General features: G+C 48.7%; 1 protein-coding gene across 13 annotated transcripts in view; it reads right to left on the bottom strand.

Moving 5' to 3' along the window:
- PEG3 (paternally expressed 3) overlaps positions 1-14405 on the bottom strand; it is a 50390-nt gene that overhangs the window by 23290 nt on the left and 12695 nt on the right. For 3 of the 13 annotated variants that reach the window (XM_045046699.1, XM_045046701.1, XM_011289490.4), the window contains exons 1-4: positions 9398-9580; positions 5152-5244; positions 3088-3130; positions 2416-2545 (exon numbers count right to left, since the gene is read on the bottom strand). The gene's annotated coding sequence lies outside the window, so the exon portion shown is untranslated. Of the gene's footprint in view, positions 1-2415; positions 2546-3087; positions 3167-5151; positions 5245-6479; positions 7237-9397; positions 9581-14405 lie in introns of those variants that run through there. The other 10 variants (XM_045046702.1, XM_011289488.4, XM_045046700.1 and 7 more) reach the window with 9 other exon arrangements.

Here is a 14405-nt window from a genome sequence, read left to right as displayed (position 1 = left end):
GGTCTGGCCTCCTGCCAAGCAATTCTGTATGTCAACAACGCATCACTGGAAGCCTAAGACCACAAAGGCCAATAATCTACTTTGCTCTCATTAAAATAAATCAGTGCCCTCAAAAAACAGCATTCCTCCAAAATTTTCATCAAACAGGAAGGAATGAAAACATAAATATCTTTAATAGAATGCTATGTAGCCATTAAGTCATGTTTTCAAGAAGTTTTTTAACATTATTTTCTGATTGCAAACATAAAAGATAATACGACATTCAAACATTACAAAATATTTAATGTAGAAACCACAAGCCACATCCACTGATCAAATCTGTTGCTATACTAAACCTTTTGACATCCATATATAGAGTAGCATCAAATTTTTACCCAAATGAGATCACATTAGGTGTTCTGCATGTGTGTGCTTTTAACTTTTATTTTTTCCAATAAACTTTATGCCCAATGTGGGGCTGGAACTCACAACCCCAAAATCAAGACTTGTGTGCTCTGCCGACCCTGCCAGCCAGGCGTCCCTTGTGTATGTATTTTAAAACCTAGTAATTTATGATGGTTACCTTTCTATACTAGTACATATAGATCTACATCATTCTGAAGGCCACATAATATTCCATTCTACAGGTACACTGGTTTATTTAAACTCGGTGAAACCACTAACGTAAAAAAACTTTTAAAGCATTAAATGAAAATAATGGGGCATAAAATTGTACAGCATACGTGGCATTTACATGTATACCTATTTATATGCACATAGAAAATGATGGAAATATCCACACAATGGAATAAGGCAGTTTTTAGAAAGCAAACCTATAGATGGAAGTGTATTTATATGGAAATTCTTGTAGATAGTGCTAAATAGCTACTAAGTAGTATGTGTGCATACACAAACAAACACACCCACAAAAATGGAGACTAAAAACATAGTGTACACATTATCTGAGCTCTCCAGGTGGCATATGACACCTTCTCCCCGCCCACCAACTACTGTCTCACATCCCAGGAACTTCACTCTTACAGCTTGAGTTTGAAATGTTAATGAACTGGGTATGATCTCATTGTGCTAAAAAAACAAACACACAAGAGCAAACAACTACAAGGATATTTAAACATACGGAAATACATATAAACTAAGCCAGAAGAAAATTTCCATATAAACTTGTATAGATTATTCATAAAAGGGGGAAAATAAAAAAATAAATAAAAGATACTACTTCTTTTTGCATTTTAATTTCAAATGTTATTCTAAGTTTATAATTGGAAACAAATTTTTGAATATAAAATTCAAAATAAATTCAATTGCTGTTGGTCTTTCCTTTTCCTTTCTGCCTACTACTGCTAAGCAGCATGCCCTCTGCTGTGGTGGTCCCTGGGATGTGGCCCCTGCTTACGAGGACACTTCATCTTCCTCTCTGGCCGCCTCCCACTGCTCCTATGGCACCCTCCACTCGCTGCCTGTATCACTTGATGGTGCTCCACACCACGCCCTCCCCTCTGGCCTCATAGTTCAAACTGAATTCTGGCCACATGGCAAACCCATCACCTTCATTTCCTGACTTGGAGGTGGACCCTCGCATACCCCTACTCAAATTTCCCCATTTCCTTCTGCTCTCTGGAGTACAGATCCCAGTGTGGGTTGAGTAGCAGCCAAGGGCAGGATCTTAAAAGGTCTGACCACATTTGGCAGACAAAAGCAAAGGTGGAGACACAAAGGGACCAAGCCCTGGTCCTAGGGGCCAAGACCACCAATTCCAAGAGGAAGGAAAGAGAGGACATGAATGACAGAAAGCAGTCTCTCTCTACCCTGGGCAGAGGGCCTTATGGATTTCTAGCGTTCTTTAACCTCCAAATATTGGTTCTTGCATACACTAGACATTTAACCATGAAATGTTATATGCATCATAAACATTTCATGCAGAATAAATTTCACTTGTGAGCTTGACCACTTAAAACTACAGGACAGTGGTGCCGCCTGTACAACAGTGTTGCCACCGTGGTTTCTACCACAGTATTTGCGCCATTCTTTGAATGTTTTATAGCACTTTACTTCTCTATTTCATAAAAAATGAATAGAAAACAAAAGTATGGGCCTCACATTTAATGTAACTGAAACAAGGATGGAATTCATCAGACACCTCTGCTACAAGGTGGGGGGGGGTGTCTTTGGCCTCAAACAACTGAACTGGGAAGAAATTAATTAAAGAACACAGATCAGAGGCTTGAAAACATTGAGTGGGACACGTGAGGAGAGCTAACGAAATCCTGTGACCCCACTGTTTCACCTCAGGCTCCCCACATCCCATCAGTTGAGAAAGAAGCTCCATGAGAGCTTCTTCAACCCCATTTCTACTTACTTACTTTGGCCCCTCATCATGGTGCACCTAGATTCAGCCCCCTCACTCATTCTACCTACCTCATCCGAGGGGGCTGGAATTGAGAACTTTAAAGTCAGGAAGCGAGGAAGTTACTTTCTTCGTTTCTTGGGGACAGCATGGTGTGCGGTCTCCTCTCTCTTCTCGTTTGCTCCATTCTCCTGCCTCTCTCTGCAGACCGACATTCTCTACTTCAGCATGCACGTGGTAAGCGCTGCCCCAGCCCCAGTCCTACCTCACCTCCCGGTGACACGCCCAGTGCTGACAGCCTCAGCAACCCAAGTTCTCCGAGCCTGCAATTACACACCGCAGCTCAAGTCCTTCTAGGGTGGTGGTTCTCAAACTTGGGGTGCCAAAAGCCATCTGAGGTACTTGTGAAATATGTACCTGCCTTTCTAGATGTGACGATCTAGGAGGCCTGTGGTTCTCTAGGATAAAGAGGCATTCCAATAAGCACCCCAGTAGTTATACTTTGAGAACCACTGCTGTAGGCTTAGGTGTCTGGTCTTGTTCGAATAATCACAAACAGAAGCATACGGACAACAGGGGCTGCTGGGGGGCCAGTTTCATATGGCAATGTCAGCAAAGAGTAAATGACCACTCTCCCTACCATCCTGGCCGCAACCTCCACCCTCTGGTCTTTTAGATGGCTCTTCTCAGATCATCTCCACATCACCCTGGGCTTACCTCTATCACAAAGGCTTAGCACTTACCACACTGCAGCAAAATTTCCTTGTTGGTGTCCATTCTTGTGGGCTTTCCCCAGAAATTTCAGAAGAGAGGAAATAGTATCTAAGAATTTTAGTTTAATGATCAGACCCCAAATAGTTCAAGACGAATAAAGCTACTTTAAAGAGAATGTCTTCTGAGCCAGTATGACTAACCTGGCCATATTTTCACATCAATTATTAGCTGATCATTTTTTTTCTCCCAAATGAGAAAAAAACATGAAAAGATAGGCCACAAACGATGTACAGGAAAGGGCTACTCTGGTCAGACCTAATTTGAGCGGAAATTGGGAACAAAGGGGACTGGAGATAGGAGACCCCTGGGGTACTAGTTACCCTAGCAAGAGCTTCACTGCAACCAGATGCTGGCACTAGGCTACCTAAAGGCCAGTGCTAGTGAACCTTCACCTTCTCTCATTTTGATTCCATAACTCACCAAGCAATCTTTTCATTATGGTTTCATTTCCCATGTAGGTCTGTCTACAGGGAGAGAATCTGTTGATCATACACACTTTTGAGTATTTGGGTCCCTGCTGTAGTTATCTCCCACTATAAGCTAACAAGCCAGAATGGAGAAAACAGGAACATTGTACTTTAGTCACACCGGTTTTCAACATAAACTAATATGTCAGTAGGGTTTACATAGGTTTCCCCAGCCTCATTAATGTGGATCTACTAACACAGAATGAGTCCTTAGGTGAAATAAGGTTTCTGAGTGTCCACAGGCTTTAGGACCAGACACTGGGTACTTGAGGCACTCACTGAGGCCAGGCATAAACCAATGATTCCCAGGGACCAACCTGAATGTCACATGAGCCTTCCTTCAGATGGTAACACACCGTCAGCACAGCCACCTATTTTGGTAAGCATGTTTTCTTACTCGTCATTTAACTACAGTACTCATTCAGCAGACATTGAGGCCAGTGATTATGTCACCCACTTCCAGACATACAAAGTCTGGCATGGTCGTGTCCCAGAGTGGGCAGTTTCCATGTTTGCTGACGGAATGAACAACTTTTGCTATTTTGCTCACTTCCCCACACGATGTGATTCACTGCACCTGACCTGAAGCAGTCAGCAAGGTGTGAAAGAAGAGTACGGGGCCGACTGAGTCTCTTAGTAGCTCTCTAATATCCAACTACTTCACTTCTCCCCCTGCTCTGACCCTAATCCAAGCTATCATCTCTCACCCAGACCTGAAATGGTTATTGCTGCAGCCACTGTTTCCACCCTCCTCTTCAGAACCCTACAACAGACTGTATTTTTAAAACACAAATCTGATTCTCACGTTACTTTTACAGCTAAAACACCTCAATGGTTTCCCACTGTGTTTCATATTGAGCCCATATACTTACCACTCACTGGAAGGCCTTTCACAACACAGCACCAACTGACCTCTTCCCCACCTTGATCAAACGCCACTCAATTCTTTCCTTTGCTCCAGGCATCCTAGACTTTTGGCTCTTCTCTCTGGAGCCCTCAGAAATGCCCCTGTGCCCTCTGCTTCAGACTACTCTTGCCACAACACACTACCATTCTCACTTCTTCAGTGCTCAGCCTGAGCTTCCCTGGCCTTCCAGAAAGGCCCTATGTGGCCTCTTTCAGGTTAACTGTCCACAGTGAATATTCTCTCTCAAAAACATCAATTGTACAATTATTTTTTCAAAGTCTTTCATTACCCAATAGACTATGAGCTCCAGGAATACACTTCTTTTCCCACTCTAGGCCATGTTTGCTAGAAGAACCGATGGACCTCTCATGCTTCTCTAATCACCCAACAAGAGAGAAAAAGTAGGCCTGAAAGTGCAACTGAGTGTTGGGGGAGGGGGGGGGCGGGAAATGAAGGAAACTGAAAAGCATAGCATGAGGCCAAGGAGAATTTCTGGCAAACACGCAATTCACCGGAAGAGTCTGTGAGTTTTCAGAGAGCACAAACGGGTACTTGCATGGCTGTATAGAACACGTATGCAGTAGAAAAGTGTCAGGATGAAGAAGAATGTGTTCACTCTAAGGATGAGTGTGGCAGTGTGAGAAGGGAATTCAGCTCACCTGGACCTGGACCCGGCCACCTAGTGTTTGGACCTAGTTCCTCTTCCTCTGGCCAGGTGTCTCTGAGAAGGGTAGGAGCTCGAGAAGGCAAAGCTGGGGAAGGAAAAGAAAACATGAGATACCAAATTTACTTTGCAAATACCAGATTCCTCAGACTGGAAAGGACTGCACCTTTATCTCCTCCAGTGGCAGAGGTCAAGTGAGACTAGGAGAAAGGGTCTTCCCTCCCAGGATGGAAGGGCCCTGGGCATTGCTCCCTGAGGCAAGAGTTGTACTGTGGACTGTAATCACAGTCTCTTCCCTGTGGGGTTATGCCAATGGCTGTGCAAGTCATTCTCTGAACTTCTTAGAATGTCTTCTAACAAGCAAAGCAAAACAGTAAAGACACAGGGCTTTGGATTTAGAAATCAATTCAAGAACCCAACTTCCCACTTATTAACTATGTGATGCTGGCAGTTCCTCTAAAAGCAAAGGACATGTGTAGGCAAAACTCAGGAAAACAATAGCTGAAGTGGTACTATTATTTATTTACATATTTATGTATTTTACACACCCCATACAATACTTAACAACTTGCTTTTCTTGTCTCTGTTACTCCTCACCACAACACTGTAATCTTCTAAGTATCACTTTATAGAAAAGCAGATGCTCAGAGAACTCAATCTCAGAGCCCATGGCAGACTGGTACAGATGAACCTAATGTCACTGAAAAACAGAACATCTACTGACATTTTCCGTGGAGACCACATGGACTAGAGATACAGGTACCCCTTAGAAAAGTGAGTTAAAACTCCAGTTTTGCCATCTAATAGCTAGTGATGCAGGGAAAGAAGTTTAACTGCACTGTAAATTTAAGTACTATGAAAAGATTATCTTCTATTAGGACCTTAGTATTATTGCCATTAGGTAGTTACTTCATTCCTTAACCTTACCCACCATTGTAGAGGTTTTCAACATGCTCCCAAATGGGGGGCTTACGAGATGCTTTGGTGGAGCTAGGACTAGAAGTGCCCCAGCTGGAGTCTGGGATACACGTAGGCAAACATGGTGAGAGCTACTTTAGTGCTGGAATCGCGGTAGTCCTCCAGAGGACGCAGCAGCAGTGCCACAAGTGACTCTGCGCATGTGCACCCCCCCACCCCTGCCACCAGCAGGTAGCCCCACCCAAGAACCAGGGCGGCCCCCCTCGCCCCCCAAACCACGCCCGGACATGCCTAGAGTACCTCCCCTGGATTGTCTCCTGTGCCACGCCCCTCTCCTGTCTGCAGCCCTGAATTGTCCAGTTCCAGGCTCTTAGACATTTTTCTTTGCGTAAACTCCATACTGACCTCAGAGCCTCCACACCCCAAAACTTATGTCCACAGCACGCGTCCTCTTCCCACAGCACGGGTCCATCTTCTGGAGACCTCACCTTCCCCAAATCTATTAAAATGCCGACATCTGAACCCCAGTCACTCAAACGGACCCTCAGGGCTTCACAGATGAACCCTGTCCCCACATTCCTGAGACTTGGCTTTGGTGTCCTTCGAGGAAATATCTCGCCTGCCACCCTGTTGAGTGGCCACTGCGGCAAACGCTCTGGGCTGGCCAAACTGGAGCCTACACAGCAAACCTGACTCCTGTTCTTAGCCATGCGAAGGTGGAAAGGGCTCCCCAGGACCCCTCAGTCACTCAAGACATGGCAGTCCCACCCTCAAACCACTGCCTACAACTCCACGGTCCTTCTTGATGGCGCTTTAGCAACCGCCTACTGGCCAACATGGCACAGGATGGGCAGGTGTTTGCAGCCCGGTGAATCTGGACCCGACAGCCCCTCCTTACACCCGTCCCCTGCAGCTCGGCCATCACTCAGATTGCGCCTGCGCAGCAAGCCCCAGCTGCCCACTCTGGGCCCGCCCCCTGCAGCCATGCCATCATTCAAGATGGCGCCTGCGCAGTAAGTTTCGGCAGCCACCTCTGGGCCCGCCCCCTGCTGCTCCGCTGTCATTCAAGATGGCGCCCATGCAGTAAGCCTCGGCAGCCACCTACTGGACAACAAACATACTGCTGGGATGGGCAGGGGTCTCCAGGGTCTATTTATCGTTCAGGACAAGACAGCCCCTCCCTCAGGCCCACCCCCTGCAGTTCTGCCATCATTCAAGATGGCGCCTGTGCAATAAGCCTCGAGGGGCCACCCACGCTAACACAACCCAGGCCTACCCACCCAATGGGTAGGGGTCTGCAGTCTCCTGTTATTCAAAACATGAAAGCCTCTCTCAAGCCTGCTCCCAGCAATACCACCATCACTGATAGTGATACTAGCACAATAAGCTTTGGCTGTCACCTACAAGTCTTAATATCAATCGAGTGGGTGGGGCTCTGCAGCCCCTCCCTCACCCCGCCCCCTGCAGGACCTCTGTCACTCAAACGGTGGCTGCGCAGTGTGTCTTGGCTGCCACCTGTCGACACAGTAGGCGGAACTCCGCAGCCCCTCCCCTTGGGCTCAGCCCCTGCAGCCAAACCCACGTGCACTCAAGATGGCGCCTGCGCAGTAAGCCTCAGCTGCCACCTGTCGGCCAACAGCGTCAGAGTGGGCCCAACTCTGCAGCCCCGCCCCTTGGTCCCACCCCCTACAGCTAGCCCCACTGTCACTCAAGATAGCGCCTGCGCAGTAAGTCACGGGGAGCTCTGCAGCCCCTCCCCCCCTTGGATCCGCCCCCTGCAGCTCGGCTGTCCTTCAACATGGCGCCTGCGCATAAGTCTCGGCTGCCACCTGTCGGCCAACAAACAGTACTACAGTGGGCCGAGCTCTGCAGCGCCTCCTCTCCCCTTGGACCCGCCCCTGCAGCTCCGCTGTCCTTCAAGATGGCGCCTGCGCAGAGTCTCGGCAGCCACCTGTCGGCCAACATGAATAGTGCCAGCGTGGGCGGGGCCCGTGCAGGGTCAGTCCCCCAAACTGCCCGTGGTCCCACCCCCAGCCCCGCTGACAGGGTCTGCGCAACACAGCTAGGCTGCTCCCGTCCCCAGCATTTCCCCTAGCCAAAAGATGGGGCCAGACACACCGCAGGGTGACAACCACAAGGGAAGGCCTCTGCCGCGCCCAGATATCACCAAGGAGTAACAGCCGGTGCTTCCACAGCCCGTAGCTCTGTACCTCAGTACTAACAGTTTCATGGCGGCCGCAACCGCGGCAGCTGCGGCAAACTTAGCACAACGCTTGGCTTCTCCAAACTACATGGACCCAGCCAACAAAACGGTCTCCGGGTCACTAGCCATGGCCCATTCTCAGAAGTCAGAGCTTAGCCCTCAAGCCAGTTGAGGTGGCACCGTCACGGCAAACCTCTGCAGCCAAACCTTCGACTGGCAAAGAAAGTGCGAGGTAGTCAGGTCCCTGAAGCCTTCAGAGCATAGAACACGGGGTCACCACGGTCCCCCCCCCGCCCCGCCCCGCCAGCCCTTGGCCCCGCCCCGCTGCGGCCAGCCAGCCACCATCGCACCAGCCTGCGCGGCAGACCTTAGCCACCCCCATCAAAGATGGCGCCAAGGTAGGCGGGATTCAATGATACTGTCACAGCCCAGGCTAGCCGCAGTCTCAACCGCCCTTGGCCCCGCCCCAATCCGCGGCCAACCAATCAGGATAGCGCCTTTGCAGCAAACTTCACCGCCTACACCAAATATGGCGCCAGGTGGGCGGGGCTCCCCAATCACTCACAGCCCTGAGAAAATACCCACAGGCGTGAAGCCCTCGGCCCCGCCCCTCACGACTTGTAGCTCCTCCCGCCGCCACTGCGGCAAAACAAGCCCCGCCCCCAAAGTCTGGCAAGGATGCTGAGACAGCCTGAGGGACCTGGCTATCAGGGACACCGTGGGACAGACGTAGTGATCTGTAGCCCCCAGACCCGGCCAGCCCACCACTTCCCCAGCACCCACCCTGGCGGGCTCGCCTGACAGAAGTCCGCGATCGTCCCCGTCCCCCACCTCCACTAGGCAAGATGGCGCGGCAGCCCCCCGGCTCCGCGGCCACCTCAAAGGGGCAGCCGGTCCCTGAAACCCCGGCCAGACACGCAAGATGGCGTCCGCGGCAAGCGCGGCAACCCGAGCACCGGACCCGTTGAGAACCCCACCAGGCGGTGTCCGCCAGCTGCCTTCCCCCTTCCCCATCTGACCAGGGTCCCAGAGTGCAGCGTGTGACGGCCGTGCTGCCTCACGCGGCATCCGGACACCGTCCTGACACAGACGTGTAGCGCGGGGGTCCGGCCGGACTCACCTCCCCTCACCACACTGCCTCGGGCCCCACGGCTCGGCCCAGGAGCAGCCCGTGTGCACAGTCTAGCACGCCCACAGGGCCCCTGGCGCCCGGCGGCGCCACCAGCCCAGGGTGGACATGTCTGCTCCTCAGCTCCGACCTCGTCCTCCCCGCGGCTCCCAGCGTCTGCACCGAGCCTCTGCGCGCGACTCCTTGTCAGGCTCTCCGCAGAGGCGGGGCTGCAGCGCAGGCCAATGAGAGGCCGAGCTGCCCACCCCGGGCCCCCTCGCCACGCCTCTGAGCGCTGCCAATCAGGCTGCGGTTGCCGTGGCGATGGCTTGGCGCGAAGGCAGGAGGTTGACGTCAACCCAGCCAACACCAGGGGCCCCTGACAGGGGTCTCGATAAGGGGGTGTGGGGGTGTGTGAGACCCCCACACAAAGAAACGGGGGTGACACGCAGAAGGGCTGACCAACAACTGCCAAACACAAAACCAATGAAGAAAAAAAAATACATTTGTCCCAAAAGTGGAAATCCTGCGGGCAAAACTATGTACGTTGAAGTGTGAAGAACAAGAAAGTGGGAGACGACACTTTTGCGTCCAGGACACGCGAGAGGCGCGGGGCTAGTCCCTCCGTAAGCCAGGCTCTCTCGGGCCCCGGGCGGTACAGGCCGAACCGCGCCAGAAACCCGGGCAGCGAGGGAGGAGGCTGGCACCTCACGGGAGCGCACTGGCGCTGGCGGACCCGCTGTGGAGAGTCACGCGCGGACTGCACGCCGGGCCAGGCGGACCCCGCCGCAGCCCGCACAGATCCCGACACGGATCCCCACACAGACCCCGCCGCGGCCCGCACGGAACCCGCACAGATCCCAACACGGATCCCCGCAGCATCCCACACAGATCCCACAGCCACCCCGTCAGTACCCGCACAGATCCCCGCAGCCACCCTGTTAGCACCCGCACAGATCTCGACACGGATCCCCACAGCCGCCCCACACAGATAAATCCCCGCGGCGTTCCGCACAGACCCCGCAATCTGTCCGGTAGCACCCCGCACAGACCCTGCGGCTCCCTCATACAGATCCCACCAGCGCCCGCACGCAGCCCCCCACCACGCCCGGGGCACGGACCCCGCAGTGCCCCGAGGACTTCCGCGAGCCGCCCCACACGTGGCCCCTGCACAGACCCCTCGCAGTGCCGCGCACGTGGCCCGGCTCGGACCCCGCGGACCCCCCACAGTGCCGGTGGGCACACGGCGGACCACAGAGGACACCGGGGAACCGTAGCCCGGGACAGCAGCGAGGGGAGGCTGTCCGGGACTAGGGACAAATTGCTCACGTTTGTAGGAATGAGCTGGTAAGTGTTTTCATTTGTTTGTTAAGGATGCACACGTTTGCAGGTAAAACTTGCGCAAAAGAATACAGGAAATCGCAAGCTGGTTACCTTGAAGGAAAAGGAATTGCGGGTGAGGGGAGGAGGATGAAGGGAGGAATTTTTCCCCTGCTCCAACCCATACTGTTTGTTATAAATACGAATTTCTTTTCTAGTAGTAAAAGCGATGAATTATACAAAGCTCATTAACATACCATTGATCCAACTGTTCCATGAAGGCAGAGATAAGCAGCGAATGAAAGATTATATGCAAGCATGTTCATGGAGCATCATTTTTTACTAGAAAAGTGTACCCTGCAGAAGAATTAAGCTGTATTCTGGTCAATCCGTACACTGAAACTTTACTGTGGCCAATAAAAAATGTAGGATTTTAATTTTCAAGGAACAAATTCATTAGATGGTTAATTACAATAAGCAGGTTACTTACTAGCGCACAGAATGTGGTGCCGAAAATTAAGTGTTCTGTTCATACATAATAAGTATAAATAGAAATCAATGGTTGCTTGCTACCTTAAGAAGCTACCGGCTTGGGGTGGGGGGTGTTTTAAGCTCCCCAAGTCTTCCACGGTCTCCTCTCAGCCAGCAGCGCCACAGTGAACTTAAAATCTGAATGAAAACACTGTGCGTGCTGTGCACCTCCGAAACCTATTCCCCAGCAGCCTCTCGGGAAATTCGAGAGGCATGACTGCAAGTGAGCGCTACTACCCTTAGGTCAGAGGTTTTCACATCTGGCTACACCTCAGGATCAACCCTGGAGCTGCCCAGGGCCCCGCAGACGCGGTGGTTTTGGAGCTCCCCAGGTGATGCTAATGTCTGCACATGGTGCGGGAGGTGATGACTTTAACACATTCTACGACCCCGTTCTCTCTCCTCAAAGGCCTCTGCCTGCAGTACAAGTGTCTCTCTGGATCCTGGATCACTCATTCCCTTCAGATACCACATGCCCTCGGGACTCCCGCAGTGACTACCCCTTTACCCGGTGCTCCCTCCCCCTCTCCCTCCAAACCGCTCTTGATAGAGTGGTCTGTCCCTAACTTACCAGCCTCACTGCATATCCTCTCCCCCTACCATGCCACCCGATGAAACTGCTGAGCAATTCCCTATGCAGCTAGGAAACTTGACCTTAATCTCGCTTGATCCTTCAGTAACATTCAACATCCTCATTAAAAGAAACAATAACAAACAAAAACCCAGGCTATCTTATTTTTCCGTGACACGACACGACACCACCCTGGTTTTCAATGGCCTCTTCTCCATCCTCTTGGCTGACTTTTGCTCTGTTCAACCTCTAAACGCTCACAACTCGGTCACTAGACTTCTCCATCAACATGTGCTCCCTAGGCATGGTTTAAATACCACCTAGACGCCAACAGCTCCCAAATTTAAATCCCCTGCCACAGAACTTTCCACAGAAGCTCCTGTATCTGACTGCTCCACCTGCATATTCAACAGGAACTGAAAGCATTTTAAATAAATATTTAATTTCCCTTTTCCTCATTCTATAATTCTATATATTTCTATAAGCAGTACCAGTTGCTATAGCCAAAAATCTCACAATTGCTCTTGATTCTTCTTTTCCTTACTGTCACCATCTAAATCATCAGCAAGTCCTGCTGACCCTACATCCAAAACATCCCAAATTTGTCCAGTGTTTTCCCTCTTCGTGACAGTCCTAATCACCGTGACTTCCCCTGGTTATTAGCCTACTCACTGGATCACCTGCTTCCACTCCAAACCCTTCCCTCCCAAGATTCTCTACACAGCACCAGGGTGATCTTTGAAGGTGCATAAGATGTCATGGACCAGCTTGAATTACCCCCTGTCCCCTACCCCCGTCGCACTTAAATATAAGTCTAAAACATGTACCATAAACAAGTCAAAAGAAAAGCCATCAATATCCTTTGTTATGGAAGTGTTAAATACTGGTGCTGTAAAATTTAACAGTCTTTTCCTTCATATTTCTGCTTTTTATTCCTTAAGAAATCCCTACCCACACAGAAGTCAGAAAGATACTCTAATAGCCTTGGTTGTTGTTGTTTTTTAATGTTAACTTTTCTGTATGTTTTGTGGTAAGGATCTAATTTCTCTCCTGATGTATGTTTCTGCATATGAGTAGGCCTGTCCCACTAGTCTGTCCCACTGGCCCATTTGTCTATCTCTGTGTGTTAACACATCATAGTAATTATTACAGCTTTTGGTATCTTGATATCTGAAAGGGCATCTGCCCTACTTTGCTTTCAAAAGTGTCTTTGGCTATTCTTAGCCCTCCATCTCCAAATGACTTCTAGAATTAGCTTGTCAAGTTTGATGAAATATGCTATCAAGGGGGAACCTGACTGGCTCAGTCAGTGGAGCATGCGATCCCTCAGATCCCTCGGGGTAGTGAGTTCGCATTGAGTGAAGAGATAACTAAAAAAGAAAAACAACTGAAAAAAGATATCCCATTGGGATTTCAATTTGATTTTAGAAAGTCTTTTTTCCTATTACTTATCCAATCTGTTATTTGGGGTTACAACATGGTATAGTTGTTTTTTTGTTTTTTTAATAACTTCAGGTATACAGGAAATTTGCAAAGATAGGATAAATATTCCTTACCCAGTTTCTCCTGATGTTAACATCTTACACAACCTTGGTACACTGTGAAAATGAAGGAATTACCTTAGTACAGAACTATTAATTAAATTACAGACTGTATTTGAATTTTACCTGTTTCTATAAATCTCTTCCTTCTGTTCTAGGATCCTAGCCAGGATACATTATTATTTCTTCTTAGGCAACTCTGGGCCATGATAGCCTCTCAGTATTTCCTTGTTTTTCATGACTTTAGCAGTTTTGAGGTACTAGTCAGGTTATTTTATAGAATGTCTCTCAATGAGTTGATCTAATATTTTCTCATGATTTGTCCTGGATTGGGAGTTTTTGAGAAAATTATCTGCTCGTTTTATATGCTGATTTTGTATCCAGTGAATTTGCTTACCCGTTTTATTAGTTCTAATACTTGTTAGTTTGTCTATAGATTTTCCTGGATTTTTTGTAATGTTAGCATCTTTATTAATGATAATTTTTTACTCTAACAGTCAGAACTCCTATCATGAGCATTAATGCATTGACTAGGACCTCTGAGGTGGGGATACTTCTTATCTTTCACCAACAAGTAAAAATGTTCACAAGCTTTTTTGCAGAACCTCTTTATTGGGGGTTAAGGAAATTCCCTTAAGTTCTAGTTTTCTGAAAACTTTAGCATGAATAAGATTAATTTTATACAATGACTTTTCTATGTCTATTGGGAAGATTCAACTTTGTTATTTTATGCAATCTGTTAATATGGAGAATTAAGGCAAATTTTCTGTTGTTGAAACATGTTTGCATTCCTAAACCATACTTGACCATGATTACGAGGGTCTGATTTATATACACATACTGCTGTATACTACTGGTTTATATTCCATGTTTGTTTTTTACATCTAAATTCTTAATTATACTATCCGTGCCTGGTTTTAGTATCAAGGTTATACCGGCCTTATAAAATGACTTGGATTATTTTGCTGTTATATTCTCCACAATTGTTTATAAAAAATAGGGTTCTCTGCTTTTTGAAAGTTTAGTATAACTCACTGTAAAATCCAGATCTGATGTC

The sequence above is a fragment of the Felis catus genome, chromosome E2 (assembly GCF_018350175.1).
Source record: "Felis catus isolate Fca126 chromosome E2, F.catus_Fca126_mat1.0, whole genome shotgun sequence".
Classification (NCBI taxonomy): domain Eukaryota; kingdom Metazoa; phylum Chordata; class Mammalia; order Carnivora; family Felidae; genus Felis; species Felis catus.
Note: the sequence above shows the minus strand (reverse complement) of the source record. Positions and strands in the feature narration are given on the sequence as shown.